The sequence below is a fragment of the Pteropus alecto genome, unplaced genomic scaffold, assembly GCF_000325575.1.
Source record: "Pteropus alecto unplaced genomic scaffold, ASM32557v1 scaffold60, whole genome shotgun sequence".
Lineage (NCBI taxonomy): Eukaryota > Metazoa > Chordata > Mammalia > Chiroptera > Pteropodidae > Pteropus > Pteropus alecto.
This window is the reverse complement of record NW_006430726.1, coordinates 5,957,650-5,973,298: the sequence shown is the minus strand read 5'-3', so window position 1 is coordinate 5,973,298 and position 15,649 is coordinate 5,957,650. Positions and strand designations below refer to the sequence as shown.

The window sequence follows — 15,649 nt, the reverse complement described above, 5'->3', positions numbered from 1 at the left end:
TTGGCGGGCGGGGGTCCCGGGGCGTCCCGGTCACGGAGCAGTGGCGGCCCCGCTCCGTGTCAGGTCCTTCCGGGACGCTTGCCACCTGCCGAGTTTGCGGACGGGAAGCGGCCGGAGTCGGTCCCCGCTCCTGCGCGGTGGACCCAGGGTCGCTGAGGGTTCTCTCCCCTTTGGCATGGTATTTATTTTCGCGGTCGCGTCTGGCTGCGTGAACAAGGACGGAAGACCGTCGTGTTTGAAGCGATTTTAACTTTACCCAAGCGCACGGGTCAGACGCCGACCTGATTCGCTTTCGCAGCCAGAAAGTTGTCACTCAGCGTGAACCAGTCAAGGTCTTGGGGGTGACCTGCAGACCATTTACAGAGAAAGTTGCCTGGTGGTAACGACGGGGCAGTTTTTAATGGTTCCGATGCCCTGAGAAAGGGGATTAAATTCTCTCAAATCAAATTCGGAATTCGTCCTTTTAATGTAAAGTACCATAAACTTTTTAAGAGGTCTTTTTTTGTGATAGCATACAATATCATGTTAGTTTTGGGGGTACAACGCAATGATTCTACATTTGTATACCTTAAAAAGTGACCACCACACGAAAATGCCATAAACTTTTAAGGTTAGTTATGTAATAATTATGTTTCCACTTTTAGGACACTTGCCGAGTTACTCATAGTCCAGGACTTCAGGGGAAAATGTTCTCTTTCTGCAAAATATGCACATTTAGCTTTCCCAAACAGGTTGTCTTTTAACTCTCTTTCTCTCCATACTGTTTAATGTTGGTGGATTTAAACATTAACATTAAAAAAGATGGTAGCTCTAGGAATGCAGTGGATGCTCTCCTTTAATGGTCTGTTGCATAAATGTGAAAAATAAAAGTATTTAAAGGAGGCAGGGATCACAAAGGTACAGGAAGAAAAGTTGGGATTTGGTGGACTATTATCTTGATTGTGGTGATAATTTTCTATGTGTATATATAGATCAAAACTGATCACACTTTATACTTCACATTCAGTTTATTGTATGTTGATTATGCCTCAATAAAGCTGAAAAATTACTCAAAAATATGTTTTATACCACAGAGGAACACATAGCACAATACAGCATAAAGAGATAAAACATAATAGACTCCATGACTCCACCCACAAACCAAGAACTGGGACCAAAACTCGCATCTGCTTATGTGTTTCTTGTCAGTTCTGCACCTCTGCCTCTCCTTACCCAGGTCATCTTTCCGGTCTAGTAAATTTTCTGGTTTTCATTCCCTTGTGTTTTTAAAACATAGTTTCATCATGTGCATTTGTAAGTTTTTAGTTTGCTTTTCTTTTGAGCTTTATGAAAATAGTTCTGTTAATCTTCCGTGACTCATGGGCATTTAGATTGTTTTTGATTTTGTTTTGCCATCCACAACTGTGCTCTGAACATTTCTCATTTCCTGGCTCCTGGTGCACCAGTGCGAGAGCTTCTCTAAGTAAAGAATGTAGTTGCATTGGAAGTTTTAGTCAGGACTAAAGTAGATTGAAATACTAGAGATAAAATGAATGAAAAACTTTACGATACTCTTACGTTTTAATGGAAGATTCATAGCCGTAATGATTGGTTCATAGTTTTTGAACATTAGCATGAGAAAACAAGATTCCTGTTAATCTGTATGCGATGAATCTTCTCCCTTGAAATCATATTGTAAGAAGTCTGGCACTATTTGTGATCACCCTGTAAAAGTAAATACAGTAGAAAAAACACTCGATCGTATGTGACATAAATCATTCTGTGTGTCCCCTCTCCCCTCCGGTGTAATCTCTAACAAATTACAGGCATACCTCAGAGATGTTGCAGTCCAGTTCCAGACCACCGTAATAAAGCAAGTATCAGTGTAAAGCGAGTCACAGTCCTTTTGCTGGTGAAGGGTCTTGCCTTCAATTTATAAAAAAAAAAAAAAATGCAACATCTGCGAAGCGCAATAAAACGAGGTATGCCTGTACTTAATTTCTCTCGTGCCTCAGCGCACTCTTGTAAATGGATCCTATCCCTAGTTTATCCTTCCAGTTTCGCCGACCTTAGTTAGGAGAAGCGCCTGTCAAACGGCAAGGACCTTAAGGAAAAGGATCAGGTGTGTCTTTTGAAACAATTTGGAGAAAGATGTGTGGTGGGTGAGCGGGCATTTATCAGCATATGTTAACCACAAATTTAAGTACTTTTTACTTCCATGGCATTACATTTGGGAGTGCCCCAAGGCGTGCTTCTAAAACAGTGTTTATCACGCTAGTAGCAATGCTGTGACAAATTAGGAACAGCATTAATTTCCTGAAAATGGAGTGTGCGTGTATAAGTAATATGAGTTTATGGATAGCTTTGAATAACCCTTTTTATTTAAAGCCATGGGAGTAGAGATGGTTTGAATTTATTTTTAACAGTAAATGTAGCTCGCAGACAAATAATCAGGATGCTTTGTTTTGGAAGGGCTGTTTTATCCTGCTTTTAAAAATCTCCTTTTTCGATTTGATTATAAAGGCAATGTGTTTGGGGTTGTTTTGGTTAACAATAATGATTGTTAATATTTTGGCAGGTATCCCCCACTCTGTGTGTGCGTGTGTGTGTGTGTGTGTGTGTGTGTGTGTATTCTTCATATCCTAAACAATTAAAAGATGAATTCCAAACACTGTTAGGCTGCCTCTACCTTCAAAGCTTATCCCAGATATGACCTTCTTGACACCTGCGTTGTAGGTAAGATGGTACTGGTCATCTAAGCGGTACCCTTGCTTCGGCGTTTGATCCCCTTCAGTCCATTTGCTGCTCCCGTGGCGAACATTTAAATGTGTAACTTGGATGATCTGACTCCCAGGCTCAGAACCCTCCAGTGACTTCTCGATAGACAAATTCAAACTTTTTACGGTAGTGCTTGGACCCTAGACCTGCAGCGTCCAGTGGGAACCTAATGGGAGCCACGTAGGTAATTTAAAATTTTCCGATAGTCACATTTAAAAAAAGGAGAGAGAAACGGGTGACATATATTTTATTTAACCCAAAATATGATTTCAGCAAGTATTCAGTATAAGAAATTTTTTAACGGGCTATTATACTCCATTGAGACTAATCTGATATGTATCTCCCACTTAAAGCACGTCTTGGGCTGGCTTGTTTCACGTGTCACGTGACCTGCGGTACCAGTGGGCGGTGCTGCTCTAGATTCCCCTCCCGCCACGCATCCCCTGACTCGCCAGCCTGCACTCCAGCCTGCCGGGCTCGATCTCTTAAAAGTGTTCCTTCTGCCTGGAGTAATCATATTTCTGCCCCGATGTCGCTCCTTCAGCAGTGCCCACCTCCCCTGACGACCGTTTTACCCTGCTTCGTTTCTTCATAGAGCCTGTCACTGGAAAGAATTTATCTGGTTACTCTCTCTATCCCTGCTGAATGTAAGCTGCGTGAGGGCAAGGGTCTCCTCATGTTTACCACTGAATTAGGTATGTTAAGAACATGATTTTTAAAGGGTCTATACTATTGCATCTTATGAAATACTGTAGTGACCAGTCACCTATTATAACTTGTGTCACTTCATTCTTTTTTCACTAATGTGGTATGAAGATCATTTTAAGAGCTTAACCTTTGTATGTGTTTCTCATTTCTTTAGGATTCAATCTGTCTTAAATTGCTGAGTTAAAGCACATTCACTTTTGTTGTCTTTTTATAGACAAAGCTTGACTTAAAAGTTTGGCTAACACAGTATAAAGTTCCCCAAGCCATTATAAAGTTTGGCTAAAAATACGAGAGAATACACATTTCCTCCCATCTTTACCCATCTTTACCAACACTGAGGATTTTCTTTCCTGCCATCCTTCCCGCTTCATGAGATTTATTCTGTATTTGTTAATTATGATGATGTGTGGAGATGTGGGTGTTGAGAGTGTTCTAGACTGTCTTTGCTCATTTCAGGTGGTGTTTTACAATCGTGATACCGTTTTTAGCCTTTTGTGTAGTCAGCGTAGCAGCTCTTTGCCACACACTGCGTTTTTCCTTCTCTGTCTCTTCATCTGCCTTTTATTTGCTGACAGTATTTATTTTTTTAAACATGAAAGAGTTTTTACCTTGTAAGAAATTCAGGTGAGTACTCTTTTTATGATTTGTACTTTCATATTTAATGGATTCTCCTACCCAGATAACTTTTTTCTTCTAGTTTCATTTTTCACATCTATCTTTCTGCTCATCTGGGATTTATTTTGATGTAACATGCAAAGTGAAATAACTTTATTTTTCCTTAATAGTTAATCAGTTATTTCAGCGCCATTAAAAAAGAATCTTCTTGTCACCTTGAAATAAAGCTGCCTTATTATATACTAAACGCATATGTGCTTGGTTCTCCTTAGCTTTTACTCAGTACCAAGGATTTCACACCAATGCACTTTGTTTTAGCGATGGGGAGTGATAATGTGCTTTTTTGTTTTGTTATTCTAACTCTCTCCCTCGCCTATTTTGCTCATAAATTTTTGGCATTTGCTTTGTTTGTCCTCAAGTTTTAAGTTAATTCCTTAGGGTCTTCAGGTTGTTTTGGTTTTGAATTTTTAAATAAAAAAATCGATTGTGATATTTCTCCATTTACTATTTTATGTTGTATAATGAAAAAAATGCCACTAAATATTTCTTTGAGTGTAGTTTTAGCTGTGTTCCTTGAATTTTGACACGTGATATTTTGGTTTTAAGTATTTAAAATCCGTGCAGTGCAGTTCGCGTTCTTCCAGTCCCTGCTCCATGCTGGAGGACATCGTTCTAAGTGCAGAGGACATAGCGATGACCGAAGCCCAGGTCCTTGCCTTTGTGGAGCTTCACAGTACGTTGGGAAAGCTTGGCTGTTTACAAACCAACAAATAAAGAATTTTCAGATTTCGACAAGTGCTAGGAAGGGAAGAAATTCGGTGTGCCGATAGAGATTAGATGTACTAACTGGGTATTCAGCAGATGCCTCTGAGGATGTAATCTTTAAGCTTAGTAGTGGTACTAAGTGTGTTCGAGCGTTTCTTTAGCTTCCCCAATCTGTCAGACATTTCTAAAAAATGTTTTTCGGTAAAAATTGCCTTGCAGAGAGTTTCTGTCTCTCCTCTCCCCCATCTTCCAGCTGATTTCCTGCTTCAGAGCATGTCCTGTGTAGAAAACTTGGAACTGAGATTCTGAGTTCTTAGAGACAGAGCTGGTGGAATTGGCCCTAGTGAAGGGAGTAGCTAACACGAAGGGGATGGGAAGGGCTCGTCTTGATTTAGGGTTTGACAGATGAGAATGACCGGGTTTACTGAGTGTCAGCGGGCGGGACAAGCTTTATTGCAACACTGGCTTGAGAGACTTTTATTATTTCTAAGTGGTCGGGCTGCTTCCACTTCCCCACCTTCCGATCCTGTCTAGATCCTATGGTCCAAATCGATCTACAAATAACTTAGATGATTTTGCCCCCTGGTGCTTCGTTATTTCTACTGTATTTTCAGTTTTCCCCCACTCGAGACCTTTCCATATGCTGTCCCCTTTGGCTGAATTGTGATTTCTTTGAAGAATCTCTCTCCTTGATGCTGGCACAAGAGGTGAAGTCCTTCTCTTGGCTATGTGTTCTCATTTCACGTGGGACATTTCTTTTGTCAACACTTGTAACAACCTGCAAGTCATTGTGTGTGTGTGATGTTTTAGTGCCTGTTTCTTCCTCTAGAGCTGTACTTCCCAATCTGGTCGGTACCAGCCACTTGTGGCTATTTAAATTGGTTGAAATTAAATAATACTAAAAAGTCACTTCTACAGTCTCATTTGTCACATTTCAGGTCCTCGGTAGCCACGTGTGGCTAGTCACTATTCGACTGGACAGCAGAGACATAGATAGAGTATCTTGATGGAAATTTGTCTTATTTATAAATAATTAGGTGGTTAATATCCACAGTATTTTATTTAAATTTAAGTAGCCACATCTGGTTATTGAAATACGACAAGTCTGAATTGAGATATGAGGCATTGATTACATATTGAAGTCATGCTATTTTACACGTTTTGTGTTAAATAAAATATATTATTACAATTTAACTGTCTATTTTACTGTTTTAACATGGCTCCTAAAAAGTCGAACATCGCCTGTGGCTGCCGCGATGTTTCTGTTGGACAGCACTGTTCTAATTCCAGACCATAAGTTTCTACAGTTGGAAGGGGCAGTTCAGCATGGCGTCCGCAGTAGCTAGGGGTGCCCAGCGTCTAGTAGGTGTTCAAAAGGTTTGACGAATGAATAAGCTTTTCTGTTAACTTTGAATGTTATTGTTTAATCATCAGAGAATGTCATCTGTTTGGCTTTTGCTTTTTAAAATTGTTAGTCTGATTATAATTTAAAAAAATCGTTCTATGACTGTTGAGAAACTTTTTTTTTTTTGATGGCGCTATTGAAGATTGACCTCATTAAACGATGTGGATCATTCATCTTTTTTATCTTATATTTTTTCTGGCTTAAGCTAAGGAAAGAGGGAACTTAAAGTCTGCCGGTCTGTTTCCTGTCGTTTTTCTATGTCTAGCAGTTTACTCCGTTATGTTATTTGCCTGTGGAAATTTATGACTGTCAGATCGTAATAGCTGAGGATTCTGAATGCTTATTCTTGTACATATACTTCGGTCCTGATACTGTGATCCCTGTTCCTTTTTAATTTACATTTGTCGTTAACCCTTTACGCTTAAAGTGTTTACTCTCCTATTGAAAGACTGTTCATCATTCAGCTAGGTTTTTGCTTTCATCATGTTTGCTTTGTGTTTAGTATTTTGAATGGGCCGTTACAATCCTCCCCGTTCCCCTCATACTCACCTTGTGTTATTTTTTCCTTCGTGAGTTAGAGGATACACATCAGGAATTGCTAACTCAACTACACACCTCACTTTTGTAGGCAATGTATATTTGTCAGGGAAATATTTTTTAAAATGGTCTTCTTCCCTGGATGCTGGTTTTCACACTATCCTTAGTCACGTTTTGCTGGTGTCGGTGGCAGGCCCTTGGTCGGTGGCTGCACAAACCACCCGTCATGCCCAGGGGTGGATGCCTGGGGTTAGCTTCTGATGTGCGAAGACTAGTCGGAGCTATTTTCAGTCCTTTCAAAGTCTAAGGACGTTTCGCCCTGCTCCTGCGCACCAAAAGTCCTTCCTCAGTCTAGGTATTGATTCTCTTTGTAATCAGAGGTGAGTTGAGACCAAGTCGTTCAACGGCTTGTTCTCTCCTAAAGTGTTTTCAGCTGATAGGTTTGGAAACCTCCGAGCTCCCACGAAGAATGTACAATCCGTCCTTCGAATACTTGATGTCCAGTAAATGCTGTCGTCACATTCAGTCAGGCAGCCTCGGAGCTTTGCAGGCTCGGTGTTCCTACGAAGTAATATTGTTGTCAGATAATCTCAGTCACGGCATTACTTCCTTTTTATTTATTTTTGCTGTTTTTTTCTGCTGCTGATTTAGAAGTAGAATAAAATACCCTTAGTTTTAACCTGCCAGCCACCTTAAATGACATTTGTCACCTTGAAGTTCTTTGAGGTAGGTCCTGGAGGTCTTTGCGCTATCTGGAATAGCTAAGTCCTTATCTGTTTTCTTTAGACTGTAAATTGAGAGTGCTCTTGGTGTTACATTAGTGTTTATAGTATGGGTCTGTTTTATACAGATAATTAACTTTGAAGTGAAAAATTGTGTCAGAGCAAAGATTGATTTGGTTCTCATAGCTATCTCCTAATATCGTGCATGCCAGATTTTAAGATTTACATGTTTGCCATCTCTTTTTCTATAACCTTATAAAATTTCGGCCTCTTTTCTCAAGTTTAATTCTGTAGCTCAGATTATGTGTTTCTTCTGTTGTCTGCTCTGGTACCTCTTCTGCTCCCAGTGTTCATTTACAAGAGTGTCCACACAGTGGGAAGAAAACCTGAACTTGACTCGTGAAGTGCTGGGCATTCAAAGCAGTGAGTCCTTGCAAAGGATCTTGGGACTAGACCTCTGTGAATTGGCTCTTTGAATTTGTCCACTTAAAAGGCATAATAGATTATGCAGCTGTTTGGGCTTCTGCAGGGTATTGCTCCTTATTCATGTCCAGTTGCAATTATGTGAATTTTCACTTTCTTACAAAGACTTCTCTTTGTATTCAAAACAAGCTTGTTGGCCTTGTGTTCTAATATATAAATTTTATTTGAGAAAAAAAAAGCAAGATTTTGAACTTTGAAAACTAAATTTAAATTAAAAATCCCTTATATAAACTTATTGAAAGATATTTTAAGAAGTCACTCTAATTTGCTTTAATTTCGAATTTGTTTTTGTAAATCAGTCAAGATTTTTGGTGGAGGTGAAAATTATACTTTACCGAACAAGTTAAATGTTAGTCAGGTAATGATTAATGTTAGAATAGTATTTGTTGGGCCAAGCTACTAAAAAGATGAGCAGTTCTAATTAAACATATAGTAAAATATAATAATAGCAGACTTAGTAATGTATAAAGTGACAGTAGGTCTTTTTTTTGTTTACAAGTCAGAGTGCCAGAATACTGTCTCTTTAGAAACTCTGTAGTAAAAATAACATTTAATGGAACTTAGTATTTTAAGAGGAGTATACCACCTTCAGCTGCATCTTCGGGTGCCCATACCACCTTCAAGTAATAAGGAGGGGACAAAATAGGGTCCACTCTTCTTTTAAAGAATAATTAAAAAGAATTATCCTAAACTTCATACCTTGGCGAAACACACATCAGAACTCTTAATGTGGTCATAGAGAAATAATATTTCTGTCTCATTTTTTTCTCCAGTTTTAAGTAGAAATGATCAATCTTTGATGTCACTGAAATTTTTACTGTGGTGATAACTGAGAACATAAGTATCAGTGAATTTGATAGGTAGCTTAGAAATCATTGTTTTCCATCTAGTATTGCAGTGCTATGTTTTTTCAGTTAAGTTATGGTCTTCTCTCTAAGTCTCTTGGCAATGGATTTTCTGTTGCCGTTTTAAATTTTTCAAATAAAATGTGAACTCTGTTGAAAAAGAAGTCTGTCTTCATGAAGCATAACTTAACCTTCATGGCTCCTAAAATATCAAATGATTTGGGTTAAAAGCTTTGTATTTTAAACAGCTGGTCACTGAACTGCAAATGAAAGCTGCTTCTGTGAGGTTTTCACTGCTGTTACTTAATTTATTTTTTACCTAGACAAAAGAGTAAGCAAATAGTATACGATGGGAAAACTGAAACGTTACCTACTGTTTCTTTAAGAAACCAGCTTATCCAGAGGGTTTTAGTGTGTTTGACCTAACCTGCTAGCAAGGAAAAGTTCTTTAAAATAATGGATATTAGCCGCGTCCAATCACAAAGGTCAGTTTCACTAACAGGGAGGAGATTTTACTCTTCAGCCACTAGAATTGGAGAAGGTGGAGCTTGATATTCAGGTTTGGTTGCTTTGGAGTACAGCTTCAAGTGAAGTTAATCTGAGGTGAAGCAAACAGAAAATTGTGGAGGTTTTGTTGGTAGGATTTTTGTTCTAATCTTTTAATGATCCTTTATTTTACACTTTTGCTCCTTTATGCTTCTGTGTACGCTAGGTTTTGTCATTGTTGCTGTTTTCCGATGCAAACTAAACATTAAAATTAAGCAGGGAAGCAGAACAAAAGGGCTGTTTGGACAGGAAATAGGTGTTCAGAGAATCAAACTTGACTTTCTTTTATCATTATTTTTAGTTCAGAATTTGGGTGTCATTAAAAAAACGTTTGAATCAAAATCATCTCCGGTAACAGGCTTTTCTCTTGGGCTGGATGTTTGAGCAGTCATTTGTCAGTTTTTATAAATGACATCTGGAGGAGGTCTAGTTGATGTGTCATTTTCCTTAAACTTAAGATGTTGTTAAGTTGCTTCAAGAAAGATAAATGTGGTAGGGTAAATGTATGTGTTTTTTTTTTTAAGAACTGAAATGCCAGGTGTTTAATTTTCTTATTCACCCCCAGCACACCCCCTTTTTTTAACTTTATTTTAAATTTAGCAATAGGTTGACATTTTCAGTATGCTCATAATTTTAGCTTTCCTTTTAAAAAGATCATTGATTCATTTTATTTTAAGGTTTTAAAATGTAGCTGATGTACAATATTGTATTAGTTTCAGGTGTGCATCTTAGTTATTTGATATTGGTTCATTTTATGTAGAACGAGGTAAAATTGCTTTCTCCTTCATTCAAACTTCATTTATTTCAAAGATGTAGATAAGTAACACCTTTTTGAAACAGGAAGTGAATGAACTTGTATTTCTAATAGCTATTGGTAAGCTACCAAAACTTTTTTAGAAAAGTATCTGTGAATCTGTTGACATTTCTTACTTATGCGATAATGCCGTTTTGGTTCAGTGCCAGAAGTTTTCTTTAGAGACTTTTTTCTTTATAGTGTTGCTCTTCAACCTCATAGAAATTAAGGCATAAAAGTTCATCTGAATAATTGGCCCAAATGCCAGCTGGGCATTTCAGCCAGTGTAATACTTGTATTTGCTATGCTGCTGCTTCCAGAACGTGCTCTATCTATTGCTTAAATAATACAATAATAATAGTAAAATAAAGAAAAGTCACTCGGGTACCCACCAGATCATTATGTGGTGGTCTTATTTTTCCCCCCCGTTCTCTACCTTACTAATATTCTTGTATTTTTCCCAAAATTGTAATTAAGTGCAGATTACTTTTTACTCCATTGTATCATCTGTTGTTCAAATTCTCTTAATTTCTGTTGTTTTACAATTCTCTTAGATTAGAGGGACCTTACTTTACCTAGTCTTTTGCCTGTTTTATATTTAGAGTGTTCTTAATTTTTCATCATTTTAAATGGTATTGCATTGAACAGACTTCCGTGTGTAAATTTTAAAATATTTTCCTTTTTACTTTTTTTTTTTTAAAAAAAAATGTATTTCCTTTGGAAAAATCCCCTGGTGTGGGCTTCCCTAGATCAAAGGGTATGAACACTTCAGTGGCCAAATTGCTTTTCAAAAAGGTTATACCAGTTTATATTGCCACCAGCAGGATGTGCTTCAAAATTTCTTTAATAGGTAGCCATTAAATGTTAAACTGTGCCTCTGAAGCTCTGTGACTTGTTGATTAGTTTTGCCTAAACTAATAGCCTGTTTTAAATTTCATTTCCCAATATGCAGATGGATCTACTTCCATTTTCTGGACATTAAAATCAGCTAAAGGAAATTGGGAAAATCTTTACCCACCGAAGTGAGCAATTATGTCTTTGTTGGGTATTTTTTTTACTTATTACATAGATTGCCGTCTGTAAATATAAGGCTTAATATTTTACACTGGCATTGTTGTTGAGGCCAGCTTTTCTGAGTACATGCTGCTTCTGGTAAGCACATACCAGAGGAAATATTTTCTGCCAAGAAGATGTTCTTCCAGGAAAATGTGTCAGAAACATTTTTAGAGAGAGGCTGGAACCATGCCAGTTAACCTTACTTTACCTGTCTCTGAACAGGTGTAACTAGCCTTTGTCACTGTTTGGATTTTTTAAATACAATGTAGAAGCAGAATTAGTATGTATGGATCGAGGATTTAAAACGGCACATGAGTATCTTTCTCGTATGTCGTAGGTTTTCAGTTAAAGGCGAGAAGACGACCGTATGCACAGGGTGACCAGACGTGGCATTCGTGTGAAGAACGTTGTTTGTGTGGCAGTACCTGCTGTTACGTGTGCTCTCAGCAGCTCAGTCTGTTCAATAGGCTGTCGCTGTTCAGGTTATGAACTTGTTAACTACTGTTCCGGAATAAACTTAAAAAGTTGTTTTAAAGCAAATTTCAAGACAATTAAAATATTAATATAATTTTTAAATGGGGGGCAGTGACAAGTCATGGGTTAAGCTCTAACTCATTGATGCAGCCAGTGGTTGAGCGCGAATAATCTTAAATTCGTCTAGCTCATTTTGCAATTTAAATACTTTCTGAAAATTCTTACTTCAATTTACTGATAACTTAGTGTATCTAACTTTCAGAGCTAATATTGGTACGTTGGTTATTGTGGTTGTTTCAGGGGAAAGTTTTTTGTTTGTTGGTTTATTTGTTTAAATGTCTGTTTTGTTTGTCACGGCCGAAGAGTTCACTTTCCAGGCACTTTGTTTTTCTTATTTGGAATAAAAGGGAAGATCTTAAAACCCATCACTTTTAATAAGTGAAAAAGTTCTTATGAAATACATCGGTGCATTTAAATTTGCTGGATGTGTCAATATATATGCAGATAAGTACTTTATTCATGAATAGGATGGTTGAGATTCACTCGAATATTTAAAATTTGTGTCGGTGCTTACATATTTCCTTTGTTATGAATTTCAGGAGTGTATTTAATTTTCTTCTTAACAGATTAATCTTACCGCTACCAAGTAGGGATGAAGGTAGTTGTAAACGATTGTAGTGAAAGTCATTTCAAGTTTGACTGTAGATTACATTTTAATGGGTACTCAAGGTGAAGGTTCACCTGCTCTGCTAGTAGCCCGGGAACACTAGAACTTTGAGAAACGATCGTGTTTGCTGTTTTCTCTGATGTATCTCATCTCTCCTGGTCTCCGGTTGACAGAACTGGGGTGTGTCTAGCCCTCCCTTGGAGTTTATTGGTTTCATTTGGAGGGTAGAAACCAGTTTTCCAGGGGGAGACGAAAACTCTTTAAATGCTGTAATATTGAGGCAAAAATGAGAATAGTGATAGCTCTATTTTATTCTTTCAGAATGGAGGAAAAAAGTGATCTAGAGAGGATGTTAAATGCAGTCAGAGTCTCTATTGTTAGCCTCCATTCGATGAGAATGCAATGATTTGTTTTGAATAACAATCAACATTTTTAACGGACAATACGAAGTGAGTAAACCTTGAAAGAACCTAGAACCAACCGGTGGCTCAATATTTATTAGATCTCTTTGTTCTGTGCAATAGGGGACCTTGACAGTTTCGCAGTGTATTTTCTATATGGTTTCTTTATAAAAGTAGGTAAATGTTTTAGGAGGTTTTTTTTTTGTTGCTAGCAAAGGTTAGCACTGTTGACTGCTTTTTCCTTCCTGAAACTCTTGCCATGAGTTTAATGCTATTCCTCCTGTCTGTGATCTCTGTGCTTTGCAAATGCTTCCTCTTCACAGCCATTACCTGTTGGAACGTCAGGATTCTGACCTTAACGCTCCTCTCACTGTCCTTCTTGGGTAATCTCCAGTCCCTTATCTTCAGTTCACATCCTATGTCTGTTAATGGTTCAAGATCTATATGTTTTGTTTGCACTGAGACTCGTATTTATCCAGCTTATAAATGTTTCTTCCATCCATGCGTAGAGCTCAGCGAGGCTGAACTTCACTGCTTGTTCCGTCCTCCCGGCCGCATCTCTTAAACCCAGCTTCCCCCCCGTCGCAGTGGGTGGTACTGCCATCCAGGCTGGAACTGGGGTGTCATTCCGATCTTCCTTCTCCTTCAGCCTCCCGCCATTAGTCACAACTTTCTCTCAGTTTTCAATCCACAGTGTCTTTCTTTCTTCGGCCTCCTCAGTGACCTTCACTTCCAGATTTGGCTTTCGACAACGTCCTGCACGCAGTCAAGTCTGTCTTTCCCTGTTTACAGTTCTTTCCTGATTCCTTGTTGTCCTTTGAACTTTCTTAACGACCTAGTGTGAATAATCATACCAGCTGATTCTGTGCTAACCATTCTGTGAAGTAGTCTCCAAACAGCTTTCAAAGAGGGAAGTATTGTTGCCTTCATTTAGCAATCAGACAGTTTGGAATGGCTGACTAATTGGGCCAAGGTTGCCTCAGCTGGCACGTGGGTCCATCCACCCTTTGCACTGACAGCGACGGGACCAAAGTCCTTTCTGGTCTTCGGCAGCGAGCCCTGTGCCCCCCCCAGGCGGCCCCCGCTCGCTTCTCCAGCCCTGTCGCTCCGCACTGCTACGTTTCATACAGTTCCTCCTTCTGGGGCACGCTCACAACTTGTTGCCAAAGTCTAAAAGTGCTTCAAAGAAAACATTTTCTAAAAGCATTTCTGACCATTTTTAGGAACCTTTCGAAAAAGGTAGACGTTTTGGCATCCCCAGAATATGAAAAGGTAAAAGAATGAGACGTAGGAAAAATAAAGATCGTTTTCCATATGTGGTGAGTCTTGAATTTCAAAGCTGTTGAATTCTTCACATTTAATGGAAGCTTGAGACCGAGGTGTGTAGAAGGAAGACAGGGCAGAGTTGAAAGCGCTGTATCTAAGCTGTCTGAAATGCTACTGGCCTCCTTAAATAGCAGGTAGCCGAGACCTTGTGTTCATTTTTGCATCCAGGTGTATGAAGCATCTGCCTTTGAACACAGGTCAGATGAGGTGGTGAGTAACTTACAGGGGCGAAATTGGCTACGTGTTTTCTTTTGCATCAGATAGTCTATCAAAAAAGCGAAATAGTGCAACTAATCTCACCTCGGAAGAAAATTGACGTCAACTTAGAAATAGTTGGTTTGGAATCACTTTTCATTGGATACTACATGTCTTTATCAATCCCCACTACCCCCCTCTAATATATTTTAAGGTAAAAGGACCTGCACTGGCCATCCCCCCCGCCCCCCAAAAAAAGCCTTTTTATCTCTAGCTTTGAAAGCAACTTGGTGGTAAAAGAAAAAGATCAAGTGGATAGGACTTTTGAAAATATAGGTAAATTGGTTTCTTCGAAGGGGTTGAGGTCTGTCTTACAGTTGGGAGTTAATATAATTATAAACTTTTAATAAAAATCCGTGGTTACTTATTACAAAAGCAGAAGTTTTTGGTTTTTTGGTATTTATTAAACTATTAAAGTACTTTAGAGGCCGAATATGCCTTACTGCTCTCAAATTTTTAATTTGACATATTTTACTATCCAAGATCTTTTGCTGCTTTTTAAGATAATAAAAATGTAAAATAACAGTTCATTTAGTAGATTTTAGATGTCATAATAATATATAATAAAATAACAGATTTTATTATTAAGAACGTATGGCTTACCTTTGATAAATACAGCATGCAATGTCTCTTAAATTTTTAGATAATCACTTAAAATATCTAATGTATCTCTTTTCTCCGTGAATAGCAAATCTCAGTAGCTGTAGAACCTCCACCTGCCAAAATTTTGCTTATTTTTTTTTTGCCCCAAGGTCTGAGTAGCAAATCGATAGCAATACCACCCTTCCTTTAGTTTTCATGGTTACTAAATGCTGCCAAAGTAAAACCACCTCCTCCCTACCGGTTACTATAGTTAGTGTTGACATGTTTTCTTATGTCTGGCCAAGGAAAAACATTTGCTAAAGTTTTGCATAGTATTTCCCCAACATTTAGAGTGGGAAACCATTGTTTTTTGGACAGGTTTCTTTTGAGATGCAGCCTTTGACCTAATTTTAGTTGACTCGAATTGTTCTAAAGTGTTCATCTTTCCAGTCATTTGAAACCATTTTCTTTTCAGCTGCAAATATGTACTTAACTGTGTTCTCTGCTAAAGTAATAATTTCTGGTAGGTATCCACAGTGGTGGTTCTCAAAACTTGAACCTAAGAATCCCTCGGAAGCTTGTTAGAGTGTGCTAATCCTTGGGCTCAGCCTCCAGAAATTGATTCATTAGGTATGGGGTAGGACCTAGCAATGTGCAATTTTCTGATGGCATTAATCACGTATTTGAGACATGCTGACGTAAGTTATGTAGG

The 15,649-nt window shown here is 38.4% G+C and overlaps 1 protein-coding gene across 5 annotated transcripts in view; it reads left to right on the top strand.

Annotated features, from left to right (window-relative positions):
* Positions 1 to 9,373: 9,373 nt before the first annotated feature.
* Positions 9,374 to 15,649, top strand: part of ZFAND6 (zinc finger AN1-type containing 6) — a 33,077-nt gene continuing 26,801 nt past the window's right edge. For 2 of the 5 annotated variants that reach the window (XM_006905321.3, XM_015594351.2), the window contains exon 1: positions 9,374 to 9,474. The gene's annotated coding sequence lies outside the window, so the exon portion shown is untranslated. The remainder of the gene's footprint in view (positions 9,475 to 15,649) is intronic. The other 3 variants (XM_015594356.2, XM_015594368.2, XM_015594360.2) reach the window with 2 other exon arrangements.